Source organism: Amblyomma americanum, chromosome 6 (assembly GCF_052857255.1).
Source record: "Amblyomma americanum isolate KBUSLIRL-KWMA chromosome 6, ASM5285725v1, whole genome shotgun sequence".
NCBI lineage: Eukaryota > Metazoa > Arthropoda > Arachnida > Ixodida > Ixodidae > Amblyomma > Amblyomma americanum.
In genome coordinates this window covers 149,167,798-149,186,222 of record NC_135502.1, presented here as the reverse complement: position 1 = coordinate 149,186,222, position 18,425 = coordinate 149,167,798, and positions in this window count along the sequence as shown.

The following is an 18,425-nucleotide window of genomic DNA, read 5'->3' as shown; positions in this document are numbered from 1 at the left end:
TGATCAATCGAGGTAAATCTAGTCGCGTCTTGCGTCGGAAAGAAAGCGATAAGGTGGTGTGGCGGCAGATTTGAAAAGCGAACAAACATTGCAAATATTTGCGGCATTACTCCCCTCTCAAAGAAGCGTCGACCCGATGCATTAAAACAAATAATGCAACTAGTAAGAGAAAAAAAGCGGATCTTGCGAAAATAGAGCATGGAAATGCAGCGGCCTTTATCGCGAATAATACGGCTTCAGACGGACTACATGGACAACTTCTGGTCGCACGCGGCGTCGCTGGGATGCAGTCATTCGTCAGGGATGACTTCATAATCCAGTTCACCTAGCCGACGAAGAACCTCGTACGGCCCGAAATAGAGGCGCAAAAGCTTTTCACTCAATCCACGGCGGCGAATGGGCGTCCACACCCAGACTTGGTCACCTGGCTTGTATTCCGCGTTGCGTCTTCGTAGGTTGTAGCGTCTGGCATCGAACCGCTGCTGATCTTTGATCCGTAATCGGGCAAGCCTTCGAGCTTCTTCTGCGCGTTGAAGGTAGGAGGCAACGTCGACGTTCCCTTCATCTGTAACGTTGGGCAGCATGGCGTCTAGCGTGGTCGTGGCCTCCCTGCCATGAACGAGTCAAAAAGACGTTATCTGGGTGGTTTCCTACACTGCGGTGTTGTAGGGGAAGACGACGTAAGACAGGATGGCATCCCAGGTTTTGTGTTCGGCATCGACACACATGGCGAGCATGTCGGCGATGGTTTTGTTCAGGCGCTCGGTCAGTCGGTTGGTATGCAGTTGTCCACCGGTGGCTGGTTTGGCTGTAAGCAGGATGGCTTGCGTTAGTTCCGCCGTGAATGCTGTTCCTCTGTCCGCGATGAGCACATCGGGGGCGCCGTGTCGAGGAAGAATGCATTCCACGAAAAATTTGCCGACTTCTGCTGCTGTTCCGTTGGGTAGGGCTTTCGCCTCGGCGTAGCGGGTCAGGTAGTCGGTCGCTATGATGATCCACTTATTTCCAGATGTTGACGTTGGAAAAGGGTCAAGCAAGTCCATGCCAATCTGCTGAAAGGGCCTTGAGGGGGGTTCAAAAAGGTTCAGAAATTCTGCTGGTCGTGTGGGAGGAGTATTTCGTCGCTGACAATCTCGGCAGGTTTTCACGTAGTGTGCGACATCGGCAGACAGTCGGGGCCAGTAATACTTGTATTGAATGCGGCGGAGGGTGCGAGTAAACCCGAGATGTCCAGCTGTCGGCTCGTCGTGTGAAGCCTGTAGAACTTCTTCGCGGAGACAAGCAGGTACAACAAGAAGGTAGGCTGTTTTGCTCGCTGCAAAGTTCTTCACGAGGACCTCATTCTGCACAAAGAAGGATGACAGTCCTCGCTTGAATGAAGCGGGGGGTGAAGAAACCTTGCCTTCCAGGTACTCGATGAGGCGTTTTAGGTCGGGGTCCGAGCGTTGCTGCTGGGCAAACGAGCTGGGGTTGATGGGTCCCAGGAAGGCGTCCTCATCGTCGTTCGGCGGCGGTGTATCTACAGGGGGCTTGTGAGAGGCAACCGGCGTGAGAGTGCTTGCGTCCGGGCTTCTAAACGACGGTGACGTCAAAGTCCTGGAGATGCAGACTCCATCGAGCGAGTCGGCCAGAGGGGTCCCTCAAATTGGCAAGCCAGCACAGCGCGTGGTGATCGCTGACCACCTTGAACGGTCGTCCGTATAGGTAGGGGCGGAACTTTGACGTAACCCAGATGATGGCAAAGCACTCCTCAGTTGTCGAATAGTTAGCCTCGGCCTTGAAAAGAGAACGGCTAGCGTATGCGATAACTTTTTCCAGCCTGTCGCTTTTTTGAACGAGAACGGCCCCTAGGCCGACGCTGCTTGCGTCGGTATGAACTTCAGTATCGGCGTTTTCATCAAAATGCGCGAGGACCAGTGGGGACTGTAAACGACGTTGAATTTCCTTGAAGGCTTCTGCTTGCGGCGGTTCCCATTTAAACGGCACGTCTGCTTTCGTCAGGCTGGTCAGGAGCTCGGCGATGCGGGAAAAGTTTTTCACAAATCGTCGGTAATATGCGCACAGTCCGAGAAATCTGCGCACTGCTTTCTTATCGGACGGTAGTGGAAACTGTTCAATAGCAGCGGTTTTCTGCGGGTCCGGGCGTACTCCCTCCTTGCTAACGATGTGGCCTAGAAAGAGTAGCTCTTCGTAGATAAAGTGGCACTTCTCTGCTTTCAAGGTTAGGCAAGACGACTTGATGGCGTCTAGTACTGTTCGAAGTCTTTTGAGGTGCTCTTCAAAGTTCGAGGCGGAGACAATGACGTCATCTGAATATACAAGACAAATTTGCCACTTCAGGCCTGCCAGAACTGTATTCATTACTCGCTGAAACGTCGCTTGTGCGGAACAGAGACCAAATGGCATCACCTTGAACTCAAACAGCCCATCCAGAGTAATGAATGCTGTCTTCTCGCGATCTCTTTCGTCGATCTCAATTTGCCAGTAGCTGCTCTTGGGGTTCATCGATGAGAAATATTTGGCGTTGCAGAGGTGGTCCAGTGTGTCGTCGATACGGGGGAGGGGGTAGACGTCCTTCTTTGTTATGTTGTGCAAGCGGCGGTAATCCATGCAGAATCGAAGTGCGCCGTCCTTCTTTCTCACTAGAACAACCGGTGCCGCCCAGGGGTTGTTTGATGGGTGGATGGCGTTGTCGCGAAGCATTTCTTCGACTTGCTCCCGGATAGCTTGTCATTCGCGCGGTGACACACGGTAGGGGCTTTGACGGAGAGGTCGGACGTGTTGATTCGTTATATAGCGATGCTTGGCAATTGGCGTCTGTCGCACCTTCGGCGATGTCGAAGAACACTCACTGTAGCTTTGAAGCAGATTGCGGATCTGGTCTTGTCTGTTCCGGTGCAGGGCTGGGTTGATGTCGAAAGTGGGCAAGTTCTCTTGGTCAGGCGAATCTTCTGCGGAGGAGTCGGAAAGGGCGAATGAGTCTCGTATGTCAGATATTTCGTCGAACAAAGCAATCGTCGTTCCTCTGTTAATGTGCCGGTATTATTCGCTGAAGTTAGTCAGCAGTACTTCGGCCTGGCCATTGTGGAAATTTGCGATGCCTCTTGCGATGCTGATTCCTCGGTCTAGAAGTAATTGCATGTTCCCCTCGATGATGGCTTCAGAGTTAATGGCTTTCGTGGCGCCTACGGTCACGAAAACGCTTGAACGGGGTGGGACGCTCACTTCTTCCTCCAGGACACTCACGGCAATGTGATTTTCCCGAGTTTTCATCGCAGCGATGGCTTCGTCCATGGAAAGCGTGATCGGCTTGGATCGCAGGTCGATGATCGCCTAATGCTCATTAAGGAAATCCATACTCAAGATCACTTCGTGGGAGCATTGTGGTAGCACAACAAAGGTCGCAGGATAGTTTTGTCCCTTAACAGTCACTCGTGCTGTGCATAGTCCTGATGGCGTAATGAGGTAGCCCCCTGCGGTGCGAATATGTGGGCCGTCTCAAGTCGTGAAATTTCTCATCTGAGCAGCGAATGTTCCATTCATCACCGAGTAATCGGCTCCTGTGTCGACTAGAGCGGCAACTTTCCGGCCGTCGACAGTCGCTTCTAAGTCGGAGGTCCTGGCTCTTGCATTGCATGTCGCTCTCGGCGTCGGGTCCCGGCTTCGTCGTGTATGCGAGTCGCGGGTGGGGTGTGTGGTCGAAGCTCTTCTGGGTGGCGGCGTCGTTTTCAAGGCAGTCTGCATCGTGGTCGGGGTTCTCATTGTGTGCGGCGTCGGTTCAGCGAGTGCCGGTTCTTCATGCGGCGTCGCGGACGCAGCGTCTTCATGGGGCGTGGTCGGTGGAGGATCTTCGGCGCTCTTGAGCAACCTCAACTCCAGAGGTTTCTGCCTTTATTTTCATCTACGGGGGCTGGGAGACCTTCCTCGTACCGCGGCTGTGTAGCTCCGGCGTGGCGACGCAAAGCGCGAGGTTGACGGCGATGGTCAGCGCGAAAAGCGGTTCGGCGTGTACTCTTCTCGACGCAGGTACTCGTCGATTTACTGCGGACGTTGTCCGAAGCGTGGTAGTGGGGCGTTAATGGCTTATCCTGGAAGACCGATACGTCGGTACGGGCAGTGGCGAAGAATATGGCCGGCCTCACCGCAATGGAAGCACAACGGCCGGTTTTAGGAAGTCCTCCAGGCGTCGCATTTCCTGGGGCTTCAGCGTCGGTCATAGGCTGGGCGGGCGGGGGCTGGGAGGCGGCTTTGTGGAACAAGTGGCTCATCTCGGGGAAGACGTGGGGGTTCTCGTCGAGGCTGGAGAGTCATTACTGCAGCGGCGTAGGTCAAGGCCTGGGGTTCTGTGGTCGTGTGGGAGCCCAGTGCCTGCTGCACTTCTCGTATACCACGTCCATCAGAGTCGCTGCTTGTGGCTGTGGGGAGGATGGCAGTAATCGGCGTAAGTCCTCTCGGACGACTTAGCGAATAACTTCCCGCAAGCTGTCGCTGGTGGTGGCCGGCGTGTCCGAACGGGTTGCACAGGCAGAGGAAGGGCGATTGTACTGCCTGGCTTGGACGTCGAGGGTCTTCTCAATCGTGCAGGCTTCTTGCATGAATTCCTCGACTGTTGTTGGCGGCTGTCGGACGAGGCTGCCAAAGAGTTGTTCTTTTACGCCGCGCATTAAAAACTGAACTTTCTTTTCCTCGGTCATCCCGGAGTCCGCGCGGCGAAATAGCCGCTTCATCTCCTCGACGTAACCGCGGACGGGCTCATTCGGAAGCTGGATCCTGGACTCGAGGTGTCGTTCGGCTCTTTCTTTCCTCACGACAATGGTGAATACCTTCAATAGTTCTCTCTTGAATAACTCCCATGTCGTAAGGGACGACTCGTAGTTTTCGTACCACGTGCGTGCGGAGCCATCCAGCGAGAAGAACACGTGTTCAATTTTTGCCGCGTCATCCCACTTGTTAAATGACGCCACGCGCTCAAATTGATCCAACCATTCTTCAGGGTCCTCGCCTAGGGATCCATTAAAAGTTGGCGGCACCCGCGGCTGCTGTAGTATGATCGGTGTCGACATCTTCGGCGAGGTTGCGGTGCTCGTAGCAGCGTCTTTTCGCTGTCTGGTGCGGTCTGGCAGTTTCCCGAACTCAGGCTCCTCTCCCTGGAGACGTCCGCTGGCTCGCTGAGCTGCTGGCTCGTCCTCGGGTGCGAATCGCTGAGGGCTCGCTTCACAAGTCGCTTCACGACTTGAAGGGGGCGTCCGGAACATGGACGGCCACCCAGCACCTCCACCAGATGTCACGTAGTGGTGACGGCAGTCGAAGCAGCGATGAAGACGGACGAAAGGGTCTTCTAAAAGAAAACTGTTTATTGGGCTGACTTGCACCCATAATGGACTGAATCACTCGGCGGCGGCGAAGCGACAAGCGTGCTCGGCAGTCGTCGAACAGAATGCCCACCGCTGTCGGCCGCGCTCAATTTAAAGCTGATAGCAAACTTTCGAGATAAAGCGTGCAAAGTTACTAGAACGTTCCGGAACATCGCAGAATCAGCTCTGCCTGGCTGTGATCAATCGAGATAAACCTAGTCGCGTCTTGCGTCGCAAACAAAGCGATAATAAGGTGGTGTGGCGGCAGATTTGAAAAACGAACAAGCATTTCAAATATTCGCGGCAATATTCAGACCTAGGAAAGGACAATGTGTTTGTTTTCCAGCTCACTTTTTACAGATATGTGCAAAATTTCTTACTAAGTGTCACTGTGCTTGGAAATAACGTCGAAATTCCAGGATTTTTTGGCGAACGCGACAGTAATAGTGGAATAATTATCTGTTTCAAAGATGCACAGTGATTTTGAAATTTAATATAAAAAAATTGATTTTACAACAGGTGACAAAAGCTGTGTGCGCAAAAATTGTGGATCGCTGGATCACTGTTTTGTGAAATATTTATTGCTGCTTTCGCTATGTGGCTTAAAAAACAACATATTTGTGGCATGAATAATGCTAAGTTCTCTTGAAACATAGAAATCACTGCTAGGTCCAGAACATTCTCAGAATAAACTGTGGGTTCGCTGTGTACGTAATTGTGTAAAAAGTGCCTTAAAGGGTTAAGAGGGTTGGCGGACAAACTACAATCATTGCCAACGTAGAGAACGTCAAATCACGCTTCACTTAATCTCGCCATGTATGACCTGAGTGGATGTATAATCCTGCGAGGAAGAATTTCAGCAGTGCACGTCTTTTAGTACGGGCTTTACTGTTCAATCACCTGCCACTAAAACCGCTGCATTGCTGACGACGCTATAACTTGAACTGACGACTTACAACAGCGCTCTAGGCGCAATAGTCTAATGTAAAGCCATCACCCAAGTGTCCTTGAGGTATCTGTAAAAAAAAAATAAATAAATATTTTGCGTTCTACCGGCTACTCTCCGAACCAGACATTTTTCCACGCACAAGTAGTGCTGGTTTTTCACCTCCCTCATCTTTTTTAGTTAACTTTCGACAGTAAAAAATTGAGCGTCTCAACGTCTTTGTTCTCATTAAGGTATCCGGAAACGCCCAATAATTTTAAGGTTCTTCATCATCATCATCATACTATGTGCGCTGCAGGGCAAAGGCTTTTCTTATGTGTCTATAGATTAACCCGGTCCTTTGTCAGCTGCAGCCACCGCATCCTTGCAAACATCTGAATCTCATCCACCCACCTAGCTTTCTGCAGTTCCTCTCGACTTCGGCTAGGATGGCATTAACCCGCATACTGAAGACGTTGGCGCGGAACAACGAGGACAAGCGAGACAAACAAAGACGAGCTCTACTCATAACTTAAGGTTTATTCCTATTCAGGCACAGGGAGCAACTCACGCGTGAGCTCATGGAAGCCTTTCATATGCGCATCAGTGGCGTTAAGTGCATTAGTCAGACTTCCGTCCGCTTCTCTGATAGGGAGTATATGTTCCTAAGCAAATCATTGGGATTCACGGAGTAACATGTGGTGTTCCTGACGTTTGTTTGTTTTTGTTCTGGTTGTTTTCACTATTTATTCGAGCATTGTATGAGATAAACCTTCAGTTGTGAGTAGCGCTCGTTTTTGTTTGTCTCACTTGCCCGCGTTGTTCCGCGCCAACTTCTTCAGTATGCATATCAACCAACTAGCCAACCTTTCTGTTCTCCTAAGCATTAAGCCGCGTTTGTTCCCCCGCCCACTCCGCCAACTTCCGGTCTCTAGACGTTACACCTATCATTTTCCATTCCATAAGTCGCTGTATGGCCCCTAACTTAAGCTGAGTCCTTTTCGTTAGACTCCACGTTTCTTCCTCTTATGTGAGTACCGATAGGATACAAGTGTTTTGTACTTTTCTCTTGCGGGACATTGTTAAACTGCTTTTCATGATCTGAGAGAACCTTAAATTTCGTTCCACCCTAATCTTATTCTTTTAGTGAATTCCCTCTCATGATCCGGACAGGGCTAATTGGAGAGACATGGGAGAGGCCTTTGCCCTGCAGTGGGTGTAACCCGGCTGATAATGATGATCCGGATCAGCTGTCACTACATGCCATTAGTATATTTAATTTTGACCAAAGAGATAGGCCCCTCTACTACAGCACGCTCCTCTTCAAATCTTGGAAACTCTTCGAATAAGCGACTGAAACCTTATCTTCGATTTACGCGCCCACGCTACAGCTTCCGATAACATTCAAAGATAGCCACAATATTAGCAGGACCATAGGTGTATGTGCAACCTCCATATTGAATATACTATATTTCTTTACACAGAGCAGTCTGCCTTTCTTCATTGAGGGCTCGACGAGATGGTTGCTCATCCAGAAACCTACGGAACCTAGACTTGCCAAGGCCCATTTGCACCTCTCCCCTTGAAACTGCTGAAGCACTGCTTTTACGGTAGTGATACCGTCTACATAGGCACTTGGGCTAATCTTCTCTATGCCATGTATCTCAACTAAAGTACGCCTGAACTCACGAAAGTGGTTTCTGTTCAGCAATGCAATCGCCGCAGCCTATCACGCCTCGTATTAAAGTACAACACGGTATTGGGTTGGCGATAGTGAACTACGTGCCCAAGTTCTCAATCTCATATCAAAGGTCACGGCGATTAGTTAAGGACGGCTCTCCTATGCGTCTTTGAATATTACTTGGTCATTTCGTTCCGCTGCGGCGTGGGCTTCTATTGGCTGGATGTCCGGTGGATATTAAAATTTTATTCGACAATAAAAGAATGTTGCGAGGAGGTCACGTAAAAGCCTCTAAAACCTCACCCCTACCTGACCTCCTTGTACGCAGAGCAGCACAACGGCGTGCGACGAAGGCACATGTGGTGAGTAAGGTACATCACGTTCAAAAAAAAGTAAAACAAAGCAAGTGAGAAAAACAAGACATCGTACATTATCATAGAAAACTCGCACGCAGTTCTCGTGATGAAAATGTGAATTTATCACTGTTTGTCTCCACAAACATCAGATTGAAAAGCGTGGGTAATGAATATTTTAAAATCGTTTTTCCATAATTTGCTCGGCATCTGGTCACGCTCGATGGTTCCAATTATCTCACGCTGTAAATTTTGGAAGTTTTTCGCAATCCAACAAGGTGAGTTACAGGGCCATTACATTTCATTGAACATACTTTATATAGGCGACATAGTTTCTAAATGTACAGTAACGTTAATTAAAGACGTTGTGCTTTTTTTAAAAAAATCTGCAATGTGAGGCCGATGCGGAACTTTACAGCCCAGGCGCAATACTCGGTTTAGCAATTGTTAAAGCTTGGTAATGTTTGCTGCTTTTGTAGTGTATCATAATAGAAGCGCACAGTTTAATCAAGAAGAAAACAGCTTGGGGTTCATGGTGGTTGGTGCTTCACGAAGTGGTTGGGTGGGTGGTGTTTCTGGAAGCGAAGGTGACTTAGAATGGGGAAAGGTAGCAGGTGGCTTGTGATTTCTACGAGTGAATCTGGCGCCAGTAGGCGTCACCAACGAATGACGCCAGATTTCTGGATAGACACCGCTGTAGAGCTTACAAAGCAATAAGGTGCGGTTAAATTCAACGTGGAGTGTCTTATATCGGCTTAAAGGTGGCGCATATTCTGCTATAGTCATAGCTACAAGGTGTGTTCGGGCTGTCCGAACTCGGCTGGAAGTCTTCGCCAAAGCTGCAGTCAGTTCCTTTTAGTCGCGAGCATTAAACACAAGCAGTTCAGAGTTACGTACGAAGAGGAGATTGTGCTGGAAAAACTAGCCACCCTGTTTGCGCAATGCCTTATGACCTCGAGGTTCGAGCGTACTGGAACCTTTGATGAACGCTAAAATTATCTGAAACTTTAAAAGAGGAGACGACAAGGACTTGAAAAAATTACACACCGATCAGCTCACTGTACGTTGCCTGCGAGGTATTTACTGAGGTGACCGCTAATACAGCCAGGACAACCTTAGACTTCAATCAACCAAATGATCGGGAAGGCTTTCATAGAGCATATTCCATAATATATCATAATCACACTATCAATCCGGTGACAGAGAAATGCGCCGAATATAACCAAACACAACATATAGCCTTCATTGATTGCGAAAAAGCAAATAATCCCTTTTTAGTTGATGTACGTGTAAGGAGTCATAGTGCTCATTTGCATTTCTTATTCTCACGTACTAGACACACTTGTGTGGAGCCATTATGGGGATTCGTGACACCTTCAATTTCTTCAATTCGCGCTTTTCTTTAGACAACCTTATAGCCTCTCGAGAAGGCAGGTGACTCAGGCACTTGCAGAGTATTTGCTTCCTAATTCGTTGTATCGCCAACTTCTACTGGAGTTTGTAGACACCAGTGTTTTAGAACGTCTTAAGGCAATATGCATTTCTTATGCCGCAAAAAAACATTCTTTTGTAAACTCCACACATGGATGCGGCTAGTCAAGGCACGGCTTCATGCTTAGGGGATATTTGTGCCATAGATGTTTAATCGCAGCCTGTATAATGCGCCTAAGACCACTGACCATTTTTTTCTGTGCAGTGATGCTATGTTCTTCTTTGACGTAGTACAGCAAACACTTAAGAAGGACATTGAAATCATATCCTACACTTCCTTTCTTTCCTTTTAAAAGTAAGTGCTGTGGCATGTGATCTATTTATGCTGATGGGACTTTTTAGTTCTTGAGGAACCGCATGATGGACCACCGCGCTGAATCGACGAAATCTTTGTTCCGTGAGCAGTGGGCTCTGGTGCGGGAGTATATGCTGCACTGGAAGAGCTGCCTAGATGGCTCCCCTATTTAAATGCACCCGTGTGCCTCTCAGAATAATGATCTTTGGATTGGTAGGTACGTGCAGTACACAGCACGGCGTTTTGTGGCATAAGCATACAGAGTTTCCTTTTCGGCGCAATTTCCATGTAATAAAAGAACCGCGCCCATTGCATAATGCTGTCAAGCAAAAGCGAACGAAGTTGAACTATTCGCTCCACCACCTACTCGAATCCCAGTTGCGGCAATATTTAGTTTATTTATTATTCATTGATTAATGTGAAAGCATTACTTGGCTATATCGGCGAGTGCGTGTCCGCAAATTGTGTCGGCAGCCGTTGTGTCGTTCTCAGAGGAGTTATTATCTAAAGAACGATTGTAATCGATAAAGGATGATGTGAGGGCGATGTGCGAAAATGTTTGATGTCGATAGGGTCATTACAGCCATTTATTTCTAGCCAAAATGCCGAACAACCTTCAAATTAGCGCGGCCGTCAAGATAGTGAATGGGCGGGAAAACAACCGTGGACGGCAGAATAGTGAAAAAGGAGGAAAGAAGTAGAAATAGTTTTTGAAATAAATTGAAATGTGTTCGATGAGTGTTAATTATTTGAACAAAAACTTTGATTGACATACAGTATTTAGTTACTTAATTAGAACCAAAAGTTGTAGTATTGCCGAGTACATGAACGGGAATATAATAGATGGACGGAAAAGCAGCCATGGCGCCATGTTTGGAAACCATAATGTGTGATTGAGGTGATAATAGAATGTAATGAGAGTAAATGTGATTACTTAAGGTAAATAATTACAGAAAAAACTCATACAATTACTGTGAGCGTGGTGGCGTGAACCAACGTGGCTGCTGTGGTAACACACGCTTTCGCAATCCTCCACGTAAGCAGACTTAAGTGCCATCAGAATTTTAATGCTGTCCTCTTGGCACGAACTCGCAAGTATCGCAAGATCTTGCTCTTGGGTTACTCATCGAAATTGTGCTTTAGCACCTACAACGATGAGCGGCCCGTGCTTTGTGTGCAAGCAGTGCACGAGCAGTTTAGTACCGAATGCCTGCTACGCTGGTTCTCTTCTCCTGATGCTCCGCTTCAACCCCGTGATTGGCGAATACGGCCTAAAAGGTGACCGACCACAGGGATCTACAGCCCTCAGGCGACCTTCCGCTTCGCGCTACCTGACGACAGCCATCTAACACCACCTGCGCTCGTTCTGGAGCAAGAATCCGCAAGTGCGACCCGCTATAGTGGAAGTCATCCACTGCACCACGTCACCTCTGAAACCTCTCTGTTCTACCAAGGAAATGTCTTCTGAGGTGTCTCATGAGGTGGCGGACGTCATCGCGATATCAAGGGCTTTAATCACAGCATTCTTGACCGCACCACGAAGCGCTGGCCATCGTCTACTCTGCCAGGCGCTCTGCACCATGCGGCAGCTTCTAGACAGAAGCAACGTCGTCTCGAACAGTGCGCTGTTGAGGGACGCGCTTGCCGCCACGGCCAGCTGGCCTCCCGATGCCGCTTTCCCTCCAATTGCGACCCTCTCTGTATCGCGGTAAGAGGCTCGGATCAACCACCTTACCGTTTCCATCCTCGCTCTTGTGGAGACTGTCCTAGGACCTCCCCTTTGGTTCGCTTTGCCGCGATGCACTCTCCGTGGTTAGTTACTTTAACTTGTTAACAAGGGAGGGCGCCGACTTTGCAGCGACACGAACACCACGGACGACGTGATTTCTGCGCGCGCATGTGCCCGAGAGTGGACACTCTCGGGCTGGGGCGCTAATTGCCAGCACACGTGTCGGTGTGACGCTCCACTCTCCACCAGCGGGGCGCAGCCTGTATCCTGTTCGCCGCATCCATCCGGCCAACTGTGGCGAGACCAATCAGAAGTCACCTCCCGCTACTGCTACCGTAGAGACTACTGCTCCCTCTGTAATGCGAAAGCCCCGAGGGTAAAATAAATCAAATGAAATCCTGGTCTGCAGGTTGCAACCGGGGTTCTCTTCGCGGCCCTGCGGACACGTTGTCTACGGGCCATGCGAGTTGTCCCAGCAGAGAACTTCACGCCGCCTTCGGAACGCTGCGGAAGCCTTGCGTGGACGCTCTCGGCGTGACCTTCATTGCAAGACCGGCCTCAAGAACATATGAAGACAAGAAGACTCCTCCATAGCATGTGCTTTCAGGCGCGTGGGTCTAATAAGGTTGCGGGGATGGGGGGACATTAACTCACGACCTACGCTTTGGTTCGCTGCCCCGCGATGCATCCTGCCTGGTTAGTCCCTTTATTTAACAAGGAAGGGCGCCGACGGCGCAGTGACACGAGCGGCTCGGACGGCGTGATTGCTGCGTGCGCTCGGGGGAAAGGACACTGTCTTGGACTGGGACGCTTTTCACGTCCGCGGCGCTCCGCTATCCACAAGAGAGGGGAGCTCGTGCAGAACCCCATTCTCCCGGATCTCGTCCCTTCCGGCCGCGGAGCATCCGCTTGCCCTAGCGTGGACGAGCATTCGCTCGTAACCTTGCTGGTGAGTCAGACGATTCCTGATTCCTAAGTGTATTTTGTTGCCAGCTGGCGTTATTGTTGCTATAGCAATAAATGCCTGCTTGTATCAGCCAGAGTGCCATTCCCTTGTTCCCTGAGAGCAAGACCTGCCGTGGCCGGCGTGCGCTCGGTAGCATATGCGATCACGGGGTGCATGGGGTCTGACGGTATTGAACTGTGCCAGCTGCGATTTATTAGAAGAAAACGTAATTATGCTTCTGTGAAAACCCCCCACTCTTCAGATTTCGACCCTGTTATGGCCAGCGTGGAACCTAGCCGCCGTTGCTATTCCCGCACGGACACCGCACGCGCAATCCTCGCCTCTCAGCTGGTATCATCGCGCCCACATTTCACCACGCATCTGATCGAGAATAGCAGCGAAAGATCACTGACGACGGCATGTGGCCGCCTTTTCTTGGTCATGGACCGGATTTTTCGCTTGCGCGTCCTCGTCAACATGTGTGCCGAGGGCATCGTTGTGCTGCCCAAGGCAGACTGCTGTCCAAGGCTGACTGCAGATGCAAGTCACTAGAACGTTCACTCCATGCGTCGAATCCCCATGTATGATCTTTGCTCCCAAACGCTTGACCTTGGACAGCAGCACACGTTATGGGGGCCTTTCTCCTCACCGACATCCATCAGGCCATTCTGAACTCTTACTTATTTGACCCAGGGGAGACATTAAGCGGACGCAGCTTGTCTGCGCTCTGTGGATTTCTCGTCCTGTGCGCGCAAGATCCATTCGCAGATCCACATTTATGTTCGGATCAGACGTATAACGTCGAGAACTACTCGAGGATACGCTTTGACCCCAAGAAGTGACTTTCTTGGCATTATGCGGGACTTTAAAGCCCAAGCCAAAACGTGGGATTGCTAAGCCTCGCAAGCACTTCGGCACCGGGCCCGGCGTCCGTTGCCGCTTTAGGCCTGACCAGTGAGCAGCTACTCCGCTACTGCTTCCACGATGGATGTGGACCACACCCATGGCTACGACCTTGAGTCTGGAGGATTCGGAAGTGTTCCGAGCAGCAGCAAACAAGGCGAGGCGAGCTTTGATAATTCACAGCCAGAACCTGGATGGCAGACGATATACCTCAGGGCAGGACAGCATGCACAAGGGCACTCGGCTCCGAAGGCATACGAAGATGACCCGAAGTCACCAGCAGCGGATCCCACGAGCCGCAAAAGGCCCCCGAGACTGCCTGACCTCGACAATTATGAATTTAAAGTGATTATCAAGCCTAAAGACCGTTCGGACGTAAAAATGTGTCCTGGGAGTGTACACCCACTTAATGTCGCGTTCGAAAAAGCGTTACGTGGCAAGACGCTACGCACAAAACCTTACATCAGTGTTATTGAAGAGCAAAACATCATCATCGCGGCAACTTCCAATGTCGAAGACGCCACAGTACTTGCGAAGATCGATCACATCAACCTAGACGGGAAAAAGTACCACCACAATGCCTACGTGAGAACACCGCAAGACTCATGCAAAAAGTGGTGCACGGGATTTACCCCAACGCATCAGACAGAGACCTAGAGAAAGTTTTTTTCCTCGGAAACCCACGAAATATTAGGCGTCCGAAGGCTCGGCATATCCAATTCGGTGGTGATACTGTTCAGTGTATACAAAGTTCCTTTCTTTGTTACGTACGGGTGCATCGAGCGCAAATGTTTTCTTTATAGGAAAACTAGACCGTTTTGCGTACTGCGCGAGAGGGAAGGACATAGACCGGACGTCTGCCCCAGCCCAGCTGAATCGAAATGTGACTCGTGCGGCAAGCTGAATGCCGGGGAAGCTCACGATTGCACCCCAACTTGTGCGGCATTCCAAGGGAATCACCACACTTACTCAAGGGAATGCAAAGCAAAGTTTCAGGATCCTATCAATAAGCCTAGGAAACATCAACATTTCGGTGATCAGGAAGAGAAACCGGCAACCTGTGGCACCAGCAAGAGCTACGCGGCAGCTGTACGCACCAGCCGAAAAGAGCAGTTCGAGAAGAAGGAATCCAGAAGAGCGGCCTCCAATTCTACGTCCAGGTCCATGTCAAGATCTAAGTCTAGTCAACGTCGCAACTCGTCAGGCCGATCCAGAACGGAAGAGTCAAGACATCGTAAAGTGCACGAGACCATCAGGTCGGCCTCCTTTGCGCCTAAGGCGGATCCACCGGCACAGGAGACACCACGCACTAGAGAACGCGGACCGTCTTCTGAGCAGCAAGAAGACTCAAGACACATCGAAAAGTGGGCTATGCTGGGTTATCTCTATCCCTCCCCGGAAACGCGATATTTAAGGAGTTTAACGACCTGAAAGCAGAAATTATGCAGCTAAAAAAACAACGAGGCGTTGCGAGCTGAACTTAAATTGGTCTGGCTGCAGTCACAAACAACTCCCGACAAAACACCCGAAGCCCGGCTAAATTCACAGTCAGTTTATGAGCGCGTCATTGCAGAGGTGACGGCTGACAGAGAGAAGCAGGATAAAAAAGTCCTACAAGTTATTCAGATGGTCAAAAACGAGCTCGCAAACGAGTCCTCCAACACTAGGAAATACATAAACTCCGCCACTGCCACAGTCCGAGACGAATTCAATTCTACACTCAAAAGGTGCAACTTCCGAAAAAGGAAATCCAGATATGCCGACAGGTACCCTCTTCCAGAAGAGGACGAATAAGGACCATGGCACATAGGGGACAGGAAACAATAATTTGGCAATCGAATTGTTTGCGATTCAAAAAGAGAAAAGCAAGCATTCAATTTTTCATCGACACGTCGGAGACGCCACCTGCAGTAATAGCACTTCAAGAAGCAAATATGGTCATCAGCATGAAGGGGTACAAAAATTTCCAAGACGAGCATAGCCTAGGAATACTTGTTCACAAGGAGTTTACCGCAACGCTGCAAGAACCGCTAGCCGAAAATATCGAACATGCTTACATTGAAATTCTTCCCAAACACAGGGGAAAACGCAGTTTGCACACACTAAACGTGTACAGTCGCCCCAGGGACTCATGTCGTCAGATAGCCACGGTATTTAAAAATTTTTTTCAAGAGAGCAGGAGGGCTATGACCCCCTCGTCATAGCCGGTGATATCAATGCGCCTCATGAAGCATGGGGATATCACTTTAACAGCCCGAAAGGTAGGAGGATCCTTGAGATCGCTAACAGAGAAGGGCTCACAATCTTAACGGATCCCCTGCAACCCATCAGAGCGGGTAATAGCGTCAGCAGAGACACCTGTCCAGATCTCACGCTTGTGAAAAACTGCCTGCAGGCCACCCGGTATAACAGTGGCGAGTCCCTGGGCAGTGATCACTTCATCGTCTCCTGCACTGTTCAGGGAGTTAAATGTCGGAAACCGTTTGGCAAGGCTAAGATTGTGAACTGGGACAAATGGAGGGAGGAAATCGCACTTCTCCCGGATGAAGATATCACAGATATTGAGGCATGGAAAGCGCTGCAGATGAAAACTGTCGCCGGGCACTCTACGACCGCGAACACCACGGAGGAAACTCCGGCAGTTGACCCGCACCTGTTACATCTGTGGGAAGCCAGATCTCTGACAAGGAGGTAGAAAAGGCAAAAGTTAAATCGCAAGCTGAAGACCAAGATTGCAGAACTTACGAAAGAAGCGAATGACTACGCACATAACCTCGCTAACCAAAACTGGCTCAAGCTGTGCGATGAGCTCAACGGTAGAATGGGCACGGCTAAAGCATGGGGACTCCTCAGATCCCTTAACGAGCCGAACTCAAACCGGAAAGAGCAAACAGACACGCTCTGTTACGCCTTGCACAGCCTTAAAGGGGAAAACGAAGCCCTCATTGCAGAACTTGCAAGGAAATTCCTCGTTCTGGGATCCTCGTACCCTCTCCCTGCGTACACCGGTGCACCCAATGAAGATATGAACCATGACGTAACAGTTGAGGAACTGAGGGCGGAGCTTGACGTCATGAGTAAGAACACCGCTCCTGGACGAGGCCAGATAAACACCAAGATGCTCTTTAATATGGATGGCATCTCCTTAAGAAATTTAGTGAAATACTTCAACGTACAGTACTGGAACAAGGGCCAGATCCCCGACTCCTGGAAAATGGCTTTAGTGCGATTTATTACCAAGCCCAAAAAGCCATGCGATATTGATCATTTACGACCGATCTTCCTGATGTTGTGTCTGGGTAAACTGTTCGAGAGGGTCGTGAGCACTCGACTGAAGCGACTCCTGAGGAAGAGTGATATCCTTCCTGACACGCTGTACGGGTTTAGAGAAAAGCTGTCTACACAGGATATTCTCCTCCGTATCAGAGAGGATACTCTGGACAACCCCGGCAGATGTCAGGTCAAGGCCATCCTGAAGCTCAATTTAAAAGGAGCAGTTGACAATGTCAGCCACCAGGGAGTACTGGATGATCTTAACAGCATCAACGGTGGTGACCGCACATATAATTACGTGAGGAACTTTCTCTCCAATAGAGAAGCGTCAATATGTATTGGTGATCAGACATCCTTTCCGTTCAATCTAGGTTCCAAGGGCTCACCGCAGGGAGAGGTCTTGTCTCCGCTTCTCTTCAACCTGGCCATGCGAGGGCTACCAGAGAAGCTAGACCGCATCCCAGGCATTGAGCACGCTATATACGCCGACGACATTACGATCTGGTGTTGCAGCGGTAATGAAGGGGAAATTCAAGATCGGCTTCAGGAAGCAGCGAATGTCGTGTGCCAGCAGGCGGCGAAGCATGGGTTAACGTGCTCCCCGAGAAATCAGTTACTGCTGTTCGACCGTGGCAAGAAGCAGAATACGGCGTTTTTGCCGTCCAATCCCTCTGTCGCCATTACGGTCCAGGGTATGAGCCGATAAAGAAAGAGATCAAGATCCTGGGAGCCATCATACCCAGCGGCAACACTAACACCATTACAATCCGACAGCTCCAAGCCTATCCCGAGCAAGTCTCTAGAATGCTACGCCGAGTAATCAAAAGATATAGGCTAAGAGAGAAGGAGGCCCTAAGATAAGTTCAGGCAGTCATTCTCTCTAAACTAACATACACCACCCTGTACTTACGGCTTAGCAAAAAGGAGAAAAACCGACTAGATGTTATTATTCGAAAGGCAATTAAGGCGGCGCTGGGACTCCCTTTATGCACATCCACTAAGCGCTCACTACAGCTGGGGATTCATAACACCATCGACGAACTGACAGAGGCCCACCGTGTAAATCAAATTGTCAGGCTCTCAACATCTAAGCCTGGCAGGAAAATATTACAGAAGCTGAGAATCAGTCCACCCACCCCGGGAATTCGCTGACAAGATCGACATGCCCACGCAGATGAGTTCACACATAACGACTCATCCCATACCAAAACCCATAGATTAGGAATACAACAGAGGAAGGAGACTAGCCAGAGCTAGACACCTCTTTAAGCGCTGGGATGAAAACAAGGACACGATCAACGTCCATGCGGCTGGACCAGTTAACGGAGTCGCGGCAATTGCAGCAGTTTCACCCCGGGAGGGTATCATTGCAAGAAGCCTTATCCAAGCAGTTGATACCACATCGGCTGTAAAAGCAGCTATCGCACTAGCGATATCAAAGAACAGCGGGGCAACCTTTATGTCCGACTCACAAG